Here is a 17,948-nt window from a genome sequence, read left to right as displayed (position 1 = left end):
TGCCGACACGGACCATCATCAAGAAGAAGAAGAAGCAAAAACTGAAACTTTTGTTGAAACCAAGGAAGAAGAGACGATGCCAATTGTTGTTGAAGAAGAACAGGTACCACCAGAAGAAGTGTTCACTTGGGGAATTCCACTTATTGGTGACGAGAAGAGTGATAATATTCTCTTGAAGTTCTTGCGAACTCGCAATTTCAAGGTCAAGGATGCATTCACTATGGTGAAGAACACTGCTCTGTGGAGAAAGGAGTTTGGTATCGAAGGACTTCATGATGAAGATCTTGGTACTGATCTTGATAAAGAAGGACACCCAGTTTGTTATAATGTTTATGGGGAGTTCCAGAACAAGGAATTGTATCAGAAGACTTTCTCTGATGAAGAGAAGAGTAAAAACTTTTTGAGGTGGAGGATTCAGTTTTTGGAGAAGAGTATTGAGGAAGCTTGATTTTAGTCCGTGTGGTATTTGCACAATTGTTCGGGTTAATGACTTGAAGAACTCACCTGGACCTTTGAAGACGGAACTTCATCATGCTACTAATCAAGCTCTCTCTATTCTTCAAGACAATTATCCTGAATTCGTCGCTAAACAGGTGTGTGGGGATTGTTTATTGTTTATTGGTTTTGGTTTTGATTGAAATGATTATCTGATTATTTTATTTGTTTATATGTAGATCTTCATCAATGTTCCATGGTGGTACCTTGCTTTCAATAGGATGATTAGCCCCTTCTTGACTTTGAGGACTAAGAGCAAGTTTGTTTTTGCTGGACCATCCAAATCTACCGACACCCTTTTCAAGTTAGTCCTGAATTTTGAGTTTGCTTCATCTTATTTTATTTTGATTTGGTGGTGTTTGGGATTTGAAAATTATGATTGATGCTCAATTGCTAATGTATTTCTGAATTTGGGTGTTTATAGATATATTGCTCTTGAGCAAGTACCAGTACAATATGGTGGTTTGAACAAGGAAGGTGATGCAGAATTTACCACTACTGATGAAGTTACTGAGGTTATTATCAAGCCAGCAAGCAAGCAAACTGTTGAAATCCCTGTTACTAAGGTAAAATTATTTCTTAGCCCTTTTACTTCTATCATTTTATCATTTTATCATTTTAGTATTATAGATGCTCCTATGTTTAATTCCATAAGCTTTAAGGCATTGTCGATTCTCAAGTTGAGAATCTTTAAACTGAGATTCTAGACTTAATATTTGGTTGAAATAGCTCCACATGCGTTCCCATAATTTATATTCACCACGCACTCTAGCTAAGAGTTGTGAGCTATGAGGAGTTCATGCACAATTCACATGTAGAAAACCATCGGAACATGGGCCTTTTTCACCTCCCAGCTCCTCAAAAGACTTCAGGGGTCTCCTCCTCCCAAATGCTTAGAGATGACGGAGCTAGAAGAATAATAAGTTCAAATTCAGATGTTTTCATCCTTTTCACTTATCCTGTTCTGTTAAGAGTCCAGAACCCTCATGACTTTTTGTATGCTAATCAAGGAGTGGTAATTGTTGAATATTGTTCTTAGTTAATTCGGCCGAAACAAAAACAAACTCACGCCCATGCATATAAAGATAGAATCTTTGAAGATTTGGAGATAAGCGGGCAGTTTTTAGTTTTTTTCATTTGGTTTTTCAGTTTTCAAAAGAAGAAGAATAGTATTGTTATTATTATAGGTGTGTAAGGATGGTGGTTGAGAAAGAGAAAGGTGGTGGTGGTGGGAATAATAATGTTGGGTTTAGAAGTTTGATGAGGAAACAAGTGGATTATGTACATGTGAAATCAGAGGGTTATCAACAATTGGCTAGAGAATTATCTGTTCTTCAGCTCCTTGCCATTGGTACTTTTTTTTTTTTTGTTAAATGATTTTCCTTGATATTTGGGTTTGTGGTTATTGTTTTTCCTATTATTTTGATGTCCCTTGATATCCTTAAATTGTGTATGTGGTAATATGTTGATGGTATATGCGTAAATGGATGAACAGTAATGGGTTTGTAGGTTAGAACTGTTGGTGTAATTATTATGATGATACTATTATCAGCAAAATAAAACATACTGTAATAATCCGCAATATGAAGAATGATGATGGGACTAATATACGTGTTTGCAGAGGTATCAAACTTAAATACATGGTAGGCTTGAAACTTGCAATTACATACAATTATTGTTATTATTGTCCTTTACCAAAAAAAATTATTTCTCTTCTCTCCCTCTGCTCTCCTCCTGACTCAAGAACCCCTTGATTTCAAATTACACGCTCTGGATTTCAGTGGATCGCGGTGAAGAACTCATATTCTTATTAGGAGGGTATGATGGGAATTCATTTCTATATGCTGTGGATTGTTATTCACCTTCTAAAGACACTGTCAGATCCTTCAGCCAATGAGCGCTATCCGTTCGCAGGCTGCAGTATCGGCATTGGATGGTCACATTTACATTTTTGGTGGTGGAAATCGTGATCTTTGGTATGACACAGGTATTAGTTAGTTATATCATTTTCTCAAGGTATATTCGACTTACAAATTAGTGAGAAAACCTACACTGAACTTGACTTGCTTCTTCTGTATTATGTACCATATTTATCATGATTAAATTCTATGGTGAGCACTGAATTCAGAAAAAGGTGAACCATTTCTTCCATTTCTTTCTCTCTTTAAATTTAATCATCTCTCTCTGTGGAAAAACTCATCAAGTAGTCTTCTTCTTTTTCTTCTACACTGTTGGCAGTAAGTTTTGTTCTCTTTCGCTCTAGCAGTATATATATACGGTTTGTCTAGGGTGCCACTCTTATAGTGACACCCTTATCTCACTCTTCTCTTGAGCCGTCGGATCCGCCCTCAAGATCTGAAGATCTCAATGAGGGCAAAAACGTATTTTCCTCATCATCTTCTCAAAAAAAGAAAAAAAAAACCGATCTAACAAAAAAAGATAACCGATCTAACAAAAAAAAAATAAACCGTTCTCTCTTTAAATTTAATCATCTCTCTCTGTGGAAAAACTCATCAAGTAGTCTTCTTCTTTTTCTTCTACACTGTTGGCAGTAAGTTTTGTTCTCTTTCGCTCTAGCAGTATATATATACGGTTTGTCTAGGGTGCCACTCTTATAGTGACACCCTTATCTCACTCTTCTCTTGAGCCGTCGGATCCGCCCTCAAGATCTGAAGATCTCAATGAGGGCAAAAACGTATTTTCCTCATCATCTTCTCAAAAAAAGAAAAAAAAAACCGATCTAACAAAAAAAGATAACCGATCTAACAAAAAAAAAATAAACCGAAATTGGGTTCTCTCTCTCTACGGCTCTCTCGGCTTCTTCTTCTCATAATTTGGCAATTCGGTTTCTTCATTTGGTTTCTTCTTCTCTAACAGGTATCATTTGGCACTTCAACTATAGTGCACTTTTGGTTATGGTGCTTGCCTATTGGAACGTTTTAATTGACACTTGGATTGTCATTATACCATAAAAACTTGAATTTTGATTTAATTTAGGTTGCTATGATTATAGTTATGATTAATACCCTCGTTTAAAGACGGCGACAATTTCGGTGAACTCTGTCGTATTCTTCATGCCGTATTCTGTCAGAGTTCGGTGAACTCTGTCGTATTCTTCATGCCGTATTCTGTCAGAGTTTTGAACTCTTTCAGAGTTCGGTGAACTCTGTCGTATTCTTCATGCCGTATTCTGTCAGAGTTTTGAACTCTGTTAGAGTTCGGTAAACTCTGTCGTATTCTTCATGCCGTATTCGTCGAGTTTTGAACTCTGTCGAGTTTCGATGAACTTTGTCGATTCTCGTCGAGTTTTGAACTCGTCGAGTTCGTGAACTCGCCGAGTTTTGAACTCTTTCAAAGTTCGGTGAACTCTGTCCTATTCTTCATGCCGTGATTCTCGTCGAGTTTTGAACTCTTTCAGAGTTTTGAACTCTTTCAGAGTTTTGAACTCTTTCAGAGTTCGTTGAAGTAGCATATTCGGTAAACTCGCCGAAGTTCGGTGAACTATGTCATATTCATCGCCGAGTTTTGAACTCTTTCGTGAGTTCGGTGAACTCGTTGTATTCTTCATGCATGTGATTCTCGTCCGAGTTTTGAACTCGCCGAGTTCGGGTGAAGTAGCATATTCGTGAACTCGTCGAGTTTTGAACTCTGTCGTATTCTTCATGTCGTTGATACGTCGAGTTTTGAACTCTATCGAAGTTCGGTGAACTCTGTCGAGTTTTGAACTCTTCCAGAGTTCGGTGAACTCTGTCGTATTCTTCATGCCGTATTCTGTCAGAGTTCGGTGAACTCTGTCAGAGTTTTGAACTCTTTTAGAGTTCGGTGAACTCTGTCGTATTCTTCATGCCGCCCGTCTCGTCCGAGTTTTGAACTCGCCGAGTTCGTGAACTCTATCAGAGTTTTGAACTCTTTCAGAGTTTTGAACTCTGTCAGAGTTCGTTGAAGTAGCATATTCGGTGAACTTTGTCAGAGTTTTGAACTCTGTCGTATTCTGTCAGAGTTTTGAACTCTTTCAGAGTTCGGTGAACTCTGTCGTATTCTTCATGCCGTGATTCAATCGAGTTTTGAACTCAGGCTCGAAGTTCGGTGAACTCTGTCAGAGTTTTGAACTCTGTCGTATTCTTCATGCCGTATTCTATCAGAGTTTTGAACTCTGTCAAAGTTCGGTGAACTAACATATTCGGTGAACTTTGTCGAGTTTTTGAACTCGCCGAAGTTCGATGAACTGGCGAGTTCGGTGAACTAGCATATTCGTGAACTCTGTCGAGTTTTGAACTCGGCGAGTTCGTGAAATAGCATATTTGGTTAACTCGTCGAGTTTTGAACTCTGTCGAGTTTTGATATTTAAGTTATTTACACCGTTTATGTACATTGGGATTTTTGATTTGTTTAAGTTATTTATATTTTTAATTTTTTCGATTTATTGAAATGGAGACGAGACATCAATCAATATCGAAGAAGACGTAGTTGGGTCTTCGCCTACTAAAGCCCCCGCTCAAGGCACGCAAAACATTAGTCGCTCCTTATATAGGAATGACTTTTACAAGTGTTGATGAGGCAAAGACTTATTACAAAGAGTATGGTCAACAAGAGGGGATTTGAGACTTCGTGTTCGGACGACTTCAAGCAACAAAATCAGGTGGATTTGGTTAGTGGTTGTTTACTTGGTTTGCTCACGGAAGGGGTTAACAAGAGAGATGAAGTCCCATCAAGAAATACATCAACTATCCGTGTGGTTGCCAAGCTAGAATTCCTATTAAGAAAAGAATGCATGAAGAGATATATGAGGTCAGCTTGCTCATAATGACCATAGTCACGGCCCGGTGACCCCATCGAAGAATTTGCATGAAAACTAACAAACATATGCCCGAAGCGGTGAAGCGCTTGACCGAGATATTTAGTGATAAATATTTATCCGTTGGGAAAGTGGCATCTGTTTTCCATGGAGAGGAAGTTGGGTTTACACGAAAGATTGTTGGAACCATTATTATGGTTTGACCGTAAAAGATGCCTAAAGAAGGTGATGCAAAACGCCGTCTTTGCAATATTTTATCGTAAGAGAATCGAGGATCCCCGGTTCTATTACGCTATTGATTTAGATGAAAATGGACTGCGGTGAACTTTTTCCTCGGGTTCATGGGAGGTCTCGATGCCGATATGAATATTTCGGGATGTTGTGTCTTTTGATACCACATATCGTACCAATGCATATTTCATGCCTTTTGCCCTTTTATCGAGTCAACCATCATTATCAGTCGATTCAGTTTGGTTGCGCATTGTTGCTTGATGAGACATAAGATACATTCATATGGCTATTTAAGGCCTGGCTTGCAGCCATGGGTGGTCGTGCGCCAACTGCAATCATCACTGACCAGGATAGAGCGATGAGCGGCCAGCCATTGCCAAAGTGTTTCCTAATACTTTCGCCATCATCGCCTTGTCTTTAGCATATTATGCAGAAATTCCAAGAGAAGATGTCATTTACCAAATTTGAGACATTGGTAATTGAGTTGAAGAACACTATTTCTTTTTCGTATAGGATTGTTGATTTTGAAAGAAGATGGTGTACAATCATTGAGAAGTATGAGTTGTCTGAAAATCCTTGGTTGACAGAGATATATTCAATCGCGGAGAAATGGGTTCCTTGTTATCTCAGTGGCACCTTTTTTGCTGGTATGCACACGACTGGTTGAAGTGAATCGATGAATGCTCATTATGACCAGTTTGTCAATTCGACAACTACGCTTATGCAGTTTGTACATGGTAATGAGAAGTCTTTGGCTTTGCTTGCTAGGAAAGAAAGAGATTCTGATTACGCGACCGAGCATAGTTCACGGATTGTGCCTAACGATGCTTTCATCCTTATGCATGCCGCGAAGGTCTATACGATCTCAATATTCAATAAATTTAAAGAGCAACTAGAAAAGGCAAGGATGGAGTACAAAATTGATGGGGAACAAATTGACAGGTATGGAACCGAAGCTACATGGTGAAATGGAGAGACCCAATAAGAATTCTGTTTGGAGAGTGAGTTTCGATAGAGGAACCTTAGAGGAGAGATCGAATGCAAGTACTTTCAGTTTATGGGTTTGCTTTGTGGTCATATCTTAAAGGTTTTTATGCACTACGAGATTGAAGAGATTCCAAACCATTTTAGATTGACACGGTGGATGCAAAAGTCTAACACTTATAGAGCGGAGTTTGATACTGGATTTGTGGTTGGGAATGTCTCAAATGAACCTTTGAGAGTGGCTCATTCTATCAAGGTTGCTTCTCAAGTGGCTTACGATGCGTCGCATACTTTTGAGGGTTATTCATATTTTATTGAAAAGATTGGTGAAATGGCTATTGAAATTTCAAAGTTTAATAAGACTTCCTACAAAGGACATGCGAAGTTGCGCGAGCCTCCATTCTGCGAGCCTTGATACCTTTAATTAATACATCCACGTTTTTTTATTTAAATGTTTAATTTGATATAAATTTAGTGTTTAATTCGGTGTTTAATTTGATATAAATATTTATTTTAATTCGGTCTTTATTTCAGCTATTGATTTTGAATCCCAACATTTCTCAAACAAAAGGGAGGGGGAAGAAGAAGCGGATAGATGGAAATCCCCCAAAGAGATAGCCCTAAACAATTCAGGAAGAAAGTGTCACAGATGTGGACAGATTGCTAACCATGACTCGAGAAATTGTCCGGAGAAAAATAATACGTAATCTGTTGATTGTAAGTATAGCTTTATTCAAAACTCTTTGATTCTAAATGTTCACTAGCTCTAATGATATTTTATCTGCGCGTCATGGACTTCATTGATGTCTGGACTTGTTAAGAGTGGTTTAGATATGGCAGCCTTGTTAGAGTTTTATCAAGTGTTGTTAAGTTGAACTGTGTCGAGGGTTGTGTTCCATTGCATCATTATGTCCATTGGATAGTATCTAATGTTGTCTGCTAGCTAGGCTCTAGATAGGAAACATCATAATGATAGACCGGGTGCTTTTTGATAACTTCTTTCTCCCTTTTATTTTCAAAGTTCAATATTGCTTGGTTTAGGTTACATTTGGGGAGTTTAATTAGACTGAGTTCTAATCTCATTGATGTTGTAGAAAAGAGAAGTATGGCTCAAGGAGAAATGGAGAATCGAGGCAAAGCTTTGCTTTAGGTAAAAATATCGCCTACTCATCTGCGTTTCGCTTCCCTCGACTTTGCATCAATCGATCTTGATCTTTTCATCATTCTCTGCGGTTTATGTTTCGACCGCTACAGAGTTCCACAAGATGCCACAAGATCACGCCACCTTGACTATGCACCATTCAAAGAAAGTCGTCAAAATTGAGTTATTAGCTACAAACGGAGAAATTGTCGTGAAAAGCGAGAGAAGAAGCGGAAGTGTTGAAAGAAGGTGGAGAAGTTGAAGAGAGTTGAAACTTGGAGTGAAAGGCTTGAACAAGCCAAAGCTAGGTGCGCAAAAAGCTATACTTGTTGCTAATTCATTCTGATGTGCTTAAATGTTGTAATACAGAACAATAATATTTGGGATTGCATAAAGCATTTTGATGTGCTTATTATAAATGTTACTGTTGTTACACAAGCGTGCCCACTTGCAATTTTGTTCCGTAAGTTGATATGATGTATTGATGCAGATACTATACCACCAGTATAATGCCAACGTTTTTCAACAACAAATTTACCTCAACTCATATGATCATCAATCAACATCAACACAAACAAACCAAACTGATAAATTGCCAAAACATCAACATCAACGATATGGACTTAGTACGGCCATATCATTTGGATTTGAATTTGGATAAAAAAAATGGCGTGTCTGTTTGGGACTAAGTCCAAACGGTGTGGCCATGCCGTTTGGGACAAAGTCCAAACAGACACGCCATTTTTTTTTGCAAGTTCAAAGTCCAAACGGCATGGCCACACCGTTTGGACTTAGTCCCAAACAGACACGCTATTTTTTTTTGCAAGTTCAAAGTCCAAACGGCATGGCCACACCGTTTGGCCTTAGTCTCAAACGGCATGGCTACACCGTTTGGCCTTAGTCTCAAACGGTGTGGCCATGCCGTTTTGGAACTAAGGCCAAACGGTGTGGCCATGGACAAAGTCCAAACAGACACGCCATTTTTTTGCAAGTTCAAAGTCCAAACGGCATGGCCACACCGTTTGGCCTTAGTTCCAAACGGCATGGCCACACCGTTTGAGACTAAGGCCAAAACGGTGGCCATGCCGCTTGACTTTGAACTTGCAAAAAAAATGTTCTGTTTTTTTTTTGTCCAAATAAACGGCATGGCCACACACCGTTTGGCCTTAGTTCCAAAGCGGCATGGCCACACCGTTTGAGACTAAGGCCAAACGGTGTACCATGCCATTTGGACTTTGAACTTGCAAAAAAATGGCGTCCGCTTTTGGACTAAGTCCAAACGGTGTGGCCAACTGCCCATTGGGGAGAAAGTCCAAACGGACAAGCCATTTTTTTGCAAGTTCAAAGTCCAAGCGGCATGGCCACACCGCTTGGAACTAAGTCCAAACGGTGTGGCCATGCCGTTTGGGACTAAGTCCAAACGGTGTGGCCATGCCGTTTGGGACTAAGTCCAAACAGACACGCCATGCCGTTTGGGACAAAGTCCAAACAGACACGCCATTTTTTTTGCAAGTTCAAATCCAAACGATATGGCCACACCGTTTGGCCTTAGTCCCAAACGGTGTGACCACACCGTTCAAGAGGCAAAAAAATAGATATTTTGTGTTTTGGCAAAAACATTGCGTACTGCATTAGATTTTTGTGTTTTGGTAAATAACATTGGGATTTTTGTGTTCTGCATTAGAGATACTAATAGAGATAACATTGGGACAATGTTCTGCATTAGATTATTAATAGAGATACTTCGATGTGACAAATTAAAATGCGCAAATTGTCGGAGAGCACAAGAAGAGCCATTGAATGGATATAAACTGAGATCTAAGCAAAGCACATACGCGCAGCCCTGGTAAGTAGTATAATTGTTTACTCCACTAACAGCAGACGTCCTATTAAAATCAATGCCTGCTAATAGCAGAAACATAACCAAAGGCAATGTGACATGAAATACATGAAACCCTAGGATCTTAGGTGAACATGAAAAGAATGACAAGTCCAAAGCAAGATCACTATCATTTCATATTTCAACAATGTGACACCATGTCTGAATTACATTGTCTGAATTACTGAACATAAAGCTAAGTTGCTACATATCAACAACTTGCACTTACAAAAGAGTCCTAACATAACATTTTTGACTACAAAGAGATTTCCAATCTAACTTTCTGACTTTTTCTCCTTCCCCGCAAAAACAAAAAATTGAATAAACAGATCACCAAGCAAAGTTAAATCAAACCGCTTTATTAAGGTCTGACAGAAAAACTAACCTCTCCACTTGCTTCCTCATGTTCACCATCTTCCGCCACCACCATTTGCCTAATTACCCCCCAATAAAAACACATGAATCAGTATAAATACTACCACATATGTCAAATTCAACACCAAATCTAGAAACCTCATTGATTGGAAAACTCTTGAACTTAAGTCATGATCAACTCTCAAAAGAACAAAGAAAGACAAATGCCAATAAACACTCCCTGCATCATCTCAACTAACACAAACTGAAAAGTAAAGCAAAACCCGTGATCATCTCAAATGCCAATAAACACTCCCCGCATCATCTCAACTAACACAAACTGAAAAGTAAAGCAAAACCAGCATCATCTCAAATGCCAATAAACACTCCCCGCATCATCTCAACTAACACAAACAAACCATTTCCATTTCCAACACTCGTCCCAACACAAGATAAAAGGAGGTAAACTAACCAAACTAACCACTAAACCCTAAACTAACCAAACTCAACATACCTAAATCCTATGCTCCTTCACGATATCGTCCGGCCAATGAACTTGCACCGGTCAAATTGTATGCCTCCATGAACTCGTTTCAGGTATCCTCCTGAATCGCAGATCCCACCCAATTGCAGGCCTTGATTGAAAGCAAGCGAAAATTTCATCGACGACGGGTGCATCCAAAATTAAAACACAAAACTACATTAGTATATACATTTACATTTATAAAATACCAAAACAAAACAAAACTAAAATTAACGTTGTAAGATATTAACTCACCAGATTATGATATGGAAGACTCTGTAGGGAGTAGTGACTAAGATGATCAGGGTTTATCATTCGAATATGACTATTGTTTTTGTACCAACTCATGTATCTACTAACACACTCCCACGGATAAGACGGAATGGGTCCTCGTTGTTCAAGTTGAATCAAGTGATTCTGCCAATTACTCCAGTAGGAAGACACAATATTAAATTTCACATCATACCCGCGTCCGGAAGTAGTTCGCGTCGAGGTCTTTGGTTTTAGGGGATCTGAGGGTACAAACTGCATATGACCCAACTGACGCACAACCCTCGCAACATTGTGCTGCTCGACATTATCAAGAAAGCATATAAATCCCTCGAAAAATGCTATTTCATCCACCGGCCGTGTAGCTCGGACTTCAACATAAGGATACCATTCAACCTCAAAATAGCATATGATCGAGGAAATTAATCACTAATCACATACTAATAATATTAATTAATAAATAAAACTATTTACATACAAAAATGCTTACATCGGTACAAGTCATATTATCAATGGTGGCTCGGTATACTTCAATGCAAATGTGCTAGCATAAAAAGATCGAGTAACTCGAAAGTACCTATTAGCACGGGACATGCTCAAATGATAGTCCTCATTTGGGTATGGCCTCAACACCGGAAGTACTCATAAATCCATGCCTACATTAATATAGACACCGAAGTTAATATTGTAATAGATAGATAAAATTGACATTGAAAAGAAAAACAAAAAACTAATACCGTAGGAGAGTGAAATAGCCCGAAACACCCTTCACCTTGGCACTTGTGGCAGTCCCAAGACTGCATAAAGTAAGCCGGTAAGGCTGCACCCCACGCTAGTCTCGATCTCGTAAATTTCGAAGCAGCCTCAGATAACAAACGGAACTGCAGTTCCAGACGCGGTCGGTGAAGGCGGTACATCCAAAGAAAAATAACGATAAGCTCTCACAAAGAACTGCACCTCTTTTGGGTTGACGCTTCTTCACAACAACCCCATTTTCATCACGTAAATCTTCATCCGTTACCTTCCCAAAGAATCGCTTCATCAAGAAATCCATCCTAACTTTGAAGTGAACTTATTGGATTTCATCTCCTCGCATCTATCTTATCCATGGGTATGCCAAGATTTTTGTGGAGGAGTCTTTTTGTTCGCTCCAAGGTCAAATTAGTGTCCCCGACCACCGCTTTGCCTCTCGATCGAACTCCTAAGAGTTGGGAAATATCGTCCAACGGATTGTCATCTCTTCCCACGGCATATGAAACGTGTTGGTCTCTCGATGCCACCTCTCCACAAACGCAGAGACCAACACAGGATCCCCGATGCCTCAGATACACCTAAGACCGAGCACATAAGCCGGTCCTTTGAAGCTCCACGAAAAGTAGAACGAACACTCTCACTCTCCTCGATATCATATTGTACCAACTTGTTTAGGTGCCCATGGCACTTCAACACCCCCTCGCCCGCCACTTAAAACAACAAAAACTTAGTATTAATGTATGCACAAGTTTCAGAATACAAAATTTAAATACTAATAGACACTATATGATAATATTACCCCGCCTTTCCCAAACATCATGAGCCACGCGCACCGTGATAGTCATACAACGATGTGACACACAAGGGCCACCTCCATAAACACCTCTCTTAAACTCCAAGTCATTGTTAAACTTTCTCACAACATTCACTGGAGGTACAGGTACATGGACTTCCTCGTCATCCTCGTCATCCTCCTCCTCCTCTGCGTCCTCCGCGTCCTCTTCCTCCTCGTCAGTCTCCTCTTCTGCATCATCAACACCCTCTTCTTCACTATCAGCATGACTTAGAACTACACTCTTCCCACGATCTATATTTACGTCATTGTCATCTATATCTACATCTACATCTACATCTACATCTAAATCTAAATCTACATCTACATCTACATCACTCATCTCTGTCCCCTTTCTTCTCTTTTGATTTTCTAACTCTACACCACTTACAACATTACTGGGATCATCTGCTTTCCGATCCCCTCTACGAACTGATGCCGAAGTGGTTGTTCTCCTTCCTCTCTTTTTCTCAGCTCCTCATCGCGACCGAACTACTACTCCCCACCTAACAACTTCTTAGCACCCGTGAAAACACTTTTTTGTCTGCATTCTTCACATTCAGATTCTTTGTTCGAGGCATTGCTACAAAATAAATAGGAGTTAAAAATAAGACATTCAACTAATTCAAATTGTTGCAATACCAACGTGAAAAACAAAGAACTTAAATAAGGCGGTGTGCATGCCAATCTATATCTAAGGTGTGCATGTATCTAGGCAAACTATACTCCTCTATTAAATCCCCTCCACACACTAACAAAAAAACCCAATCTAATTCAAGCATGCTAAATCGACTAGGAAAACTTTATGAGAACGACTCATGTAAAACTTTAAAGCCACCATGGAGATAATGAACATCGAAAAAGAAGCACATTTGTAAAACGAAAATAGTCGACGCGCATAAGAGAAAGACAATATAAGACATCGCGGATTCGAAAACTAGCAAGTCGGGGTAACCTCTTTAGTTTGTAATGCGTGTGAGTTGAAATTTTACAACATCTAAACTTAAAAGAATTTCTTAGGCCATAAGCTTTTATTAAGGGGTGGGACTTTTTCAAAGCCTTTAAAGCTTTGTGGAATATCACCGCTAGCAATCAAGGTATGTCATCAAGCATCAATAAACCAACTTTGAAAAGCCTCGCGGCGAAGTTCGCTTATTTCTTTGAAAGCCCGCCTAATCACTTGAGATGTTTGGGGGTGCCCTTAGAATAGAATTCTAAACCAGCGGGCGCTTTTGATCAATAGGAAGAGGATCACTCCGCCATGGTGAACGTAACTCTTGGCAACTTCCATCCGCCAGAAGCAAAATGACCTTCCAAGACAAGATAAGAAATAGGGTCCGCCAACATCGCCATTCCTCTTAATTCGAATGGGACTATACTTGGTCATTGCCGCATAAAATCCAGATGGATGGAACATTTGTCTACCCCGACTCATAAGCGAAAGTGATAAATGTTAAAGCGGAATCTCGATTCCTAGATAAAATAGGCCACAAATAAATAAAGGCGTTGACTCGATCTAAGAAGCATGGCGGCGGTCGAAAGCTCTCTCCAACACGAACAACCGGCCTCCCCGAAGGACTTAAGGACAAATGCCCGTGCCTAGGTCGAGAGGCATATGTTTATCTAGTCCAAGTAGGCTATATGAAAGAAGGGGAGAATGCCACTTGCTGTTACTAAGTAATATACCTTAACGCTGCCGCTGCCGTGAAACCCAACCAATTCTACAAGGACTGCGCCCTATCTCAATCAAGATTTTATCTCTCCAAGGAGGAGCCTACTAGGCCCCTTCACTCCTGAATGGGTATAGAGATGTCTTCAACAAAGCATGTCCCCGAAAAGACGACTTTCTGCACCTACCCGCCCCCGCCTAAATTAGATATAAGTTCGGTGCGGGTTGAGGGTAAGGCTAAGCCAAACTACCACCTACCCCGCTTGAGGGATGTTGTGAGAGGTAGTACCCCTTCTTGGCCGAGAGCGTAGATAAATGATGTGGTCCCCGGATTACGAATATTAGTAACAAGAGATTGGTCTTTTGTAATGTGATGAGTAACTATAGAGATCGAGGTTGAGATCAAATCACATACTGTTTTACTAAGGCTTGGTGCTTCAATCGAGTAAGACGACTCTTTCCCTCTTTTGTTTTCATCCCCCGCGATGCGGTATGTCCAAGACCCAGCTAAAGCGAATATAATCCTCATCAAGTTCCCTCGGGACTCTCTTTTACTTGTAGTTCAGAACTTTAAGGGCAACGACAACCGCTTCGTGTAAGCACCGGTTCTAACCGTGACTTAGAATCGGACCTTGGTTATGTTTTTTGAATTTTTGTACTTAAATCATACAAAAATGGGGTTTATTCAACAATTTTGAGTATATATGCCACTTGTTTCCGTGATGCAAGCTCATGACTCCATTTAGTCTCGAAGCTCGAAAGTCGAAGCTTCACTCGAGCTCGCTTTTGTAAAACGAAGTCGAGTCGAAGTCGAAGCTCAAGCTAATTATAATTCAAATCGAAGTCGAAGTTTGAGCACAAAGTGGAGCTCGACATTGAGTTTGACCTCGGCTCGAACTCGACTTCGAAAACTCACGAGAATCTGAGCATGCCAATACTGGCTCGCCGACTCGATGACCACCCCTAATCAAAAGGGGAACAACTGTCGATACTCGATCTTAAGTCTCTAACTCAAAACTAAATTGAATCAAACATAACATTATATATATAAACAAAAGATAGAAAGATAGAACAGCTTACCTGAAAACAGAGCTATATATTTATTTTGAATCAAGCAAGCAAGATCTACGATATGGCCTCAAATAAAAATCTAGTGATACACATACACACACAAAAAGAAAAAGGAAACTTAATAACTCTTCTATTAATTAGTGTATTTAGCTACGACTTTGGAAAACTCAATTTTCTGCACTTTGTTGCTAAATAGTGGGATATTATGTATCAAGATTGTATTGTGTGGATAAGATTTTTGGGGTGTTTGCTTAGTTGGATCTGCTATTGGATTTCTCTTGTTCTCTATGTGTGAGTTACCTAAATCTACTTTGCTTAACAAACGCTTTTCTTTACTAATAATGTACTAACATAAAAGAATGAGTGTTTACATTTGGTGTGTGAAAAGGATGCTTTGTTCTATGATATCCTTCCTCGCCATGAATGTCACCTATAACTGTCAGGTCGCTTTTTGCTAGAATGCAACCCTACATTACTGAAAATATCCCAAATAAATAATATATGTGATGTCGAATTAGTGCTCAAGTGGTGTCTTGTCATCTTTTCACCTTTGATCGATCTGTATGAACTCTATGTTGAATTTGGTATCGTTTCTACATTTCTCTTGATCACATATATCTTTGTTGGAAGATTTAGACTTTGGATTCGGTTAGCTTTTTAAGAAATATTTCAGAATAAGGTTTGTGACTTTGTACAACTTAAAGATTTAATTTAGTTGACTGAGATCGGTACCATAAACTAGTAATCTGATGAGAATTTGAAGAGTAGTAACTTCTGATTAGTTACCTTTGAGAGTTTATCTGACGTTGAAGTGTTCGATTTACTATGTATTGGTGCCGATCGGTTAACTGAAACACAATAAGCATCTAAGTATATTGGTTGTATATAAAGCACAGACACTTTGGCTTGATTCAGGACAATGAATTGGTCATTAGTTCACATAAGGTTTGTTGTACTTTCGTAGTACCTAGCCTTATTCACCGTTCCTGAGAAGGAAGTACGCCCAAGTAGCAGGATTGACTCCTCGCGATAAGCCAAAGTGATGACGAAACATTCAATCAAAAGTCCAAGATATAGCCCAAATAAGTCTAATTTGGATTGGCAGTCCAGTTTGACAACATACGACAAAATGATCATAACTTTCTCTAGAAACCTTTGTTTTGCGAACCGTAAATTTGGTTGGAAACTAGACTTCATGAGCTTTCTAGTGGTGTGTGTTATGTATGGAGAAACGTCCTGTTCAGATTCAAGTTTGACTTTGAACTTAGAAGAAAATCAGGAATAGTTTTAATGCTTGTCTCTTCGCATCCGAAGTTTGTATTTAGCTATAAATTCTCTAAGACTTGTAATGGAAGTAGAGCAGTATTTGAATGAAGATATAGGACTTTTATTGAGAAGAAGTGGTTCTTCTTGGTGAAACAACTCTTATCTCTTTGGTGGATTCCATAGAGTGGTGAGTTCTAGTAACACAACTCTTATCCCTTTGGTGGATTTCCATAGGCGTGAAGTTCTTTGTTTTCTCTTAGTTTGTGCTTGTATTTACTTCCTATTACACCATTCTAAATGGTGTCACAAAGAGCTTGTCTAACTTCACTTCTCTGATTATCAACTGATTTATCCTTCCTGAGTTTGGTGAATGCAAAATTTCGATATCATTTGATGTGGATCTTACGGAATGTATCTATATATATCTGCTATACTTGCGAAAATATAAATTTTGTTATACTCGAAATCTTGTGAAACTTGTGTTAGATGGATGACCACTAGCTAGGTTCAGCTTTATTTTGGTTTTCATGCATTCTTAACTTCATTTTAAGAATGGGTGATATCAACAGGGAAAGTACAAAATGGGTGTCTAGAATTCAAAAGAATTGAATCAAACATAACATTATATATATTCAAAAGAATTGAATCAAACATAACATTATATATATATATATATAAAGGATAGAAAGATAGAACAGTTACCTGAAACAGAGCTATATATTTATTTTGAATCAAGCAAGCAGTACTCCAGTCGATATGGCCTCAAATAAAAATCTAGTGATATCAACAGGAGAGACAATAAGTTCATAACTTCATTGTTTGATTTAATGATTTATTTATTTTGAACTTGGATAAACATAACATTGATGTCTCTGTCTCCATTTCTATAAATCAAAAAATTAAAAATATAAATAACTTAAACAGTCAAAAATCCCAATGTACATAAACAGTGTAAATAACTTAAACATCAAAACTCTGACAGAGTTCACCGAATATGCTACTTCACCGAAAACTCTGACAGAGTTCACTGAATATGCTACTTCACCGAACTCTGATAGAGTTCACCGAACTCTAACAGAGTTCACCGAATAGGTGTTTGTCACCGAACTCTGACAGAGTTCAAAACTCTGAAAGAGTTCAAAACTCTGAAAGAGTTCAAAACTCTGATAGAGTTCGGTGAACTCTGACAGAGTTCAAAACTCTGATAGAATTCAAAACTCTGACAGAGTTCACCGAATATGCTAGTTCACCGAACTCTGGCAAAGTTCAAAACTCGATAGAGTTCACGAACTCGACGAGTTCAAAACTCGATAGAATACAAAGATGAAGAATACGACAGAGTTCACCGAACTCTGAAAGAGTTCAAAACTCTGACAGAATACGACAGAGTTCAAAACTCTGATAGAGTTCACCGAATATGCTACTTCAACGAACTCTGACAGAGTTCACCGAACTCTGAAAGAGTTCAAAACTCTGACAGAATACGACAGAGTTCAAAACTCTGACAGAGTTCACCGAATATGCTACTTCAACGAACTCTGACAGAATACGGCATGAAGAATACGACAGAGTTCACCGAACTCTAAAAGAGTTCAAAACTCTGACAGAGTTCACCAAACTCGGCGAGTTCAAAACTCCGACGATCATCGGCATGAAGAATACGACGAGTTCACCGAACTCGAAAG

The 17,948-nt window shown here is 39.0% G+C and overlaps 1 pseudogene across 1 annotated transcript; it reads left to right on the top strand.

The window, feature by feature from the left end:
• Window positions 1-1,563, top strand: LOC147509441 (patellin-3-like; annotated as a pseudogene). The gene is made up of 3 exons (XR_015216555.1): window positions 1-593; window positions 675-799; window positions 920-1,563. The product of XR_015216555.1 is annotated as a patellin-3-like (transcript).
• The last annotated feature ends 16,385 nt before the right edge of the window (window positions 1,564-17,948 follow it).

This window comes from Coptis chinensis, chromosome 3 (assembly GCF_015680905.1).
Source record: "Coptis chinensis isolate HL-2020 chromosome 3, ASM1568090v1, whole genome shotgun sequence".
Classification (NCBI taxonomy): Eukaryota; Viridiplantae; Streptophyta; class Magnoliopsida; order Ranunculales; family Ranunculaceae; genus Coptis; species Coptis chinensis.
The sequence above is the reverse complement of the archived record's forward strand: the minus strand, read 5'-3'. Positions and strand labels throughout refer to the sequence as shown.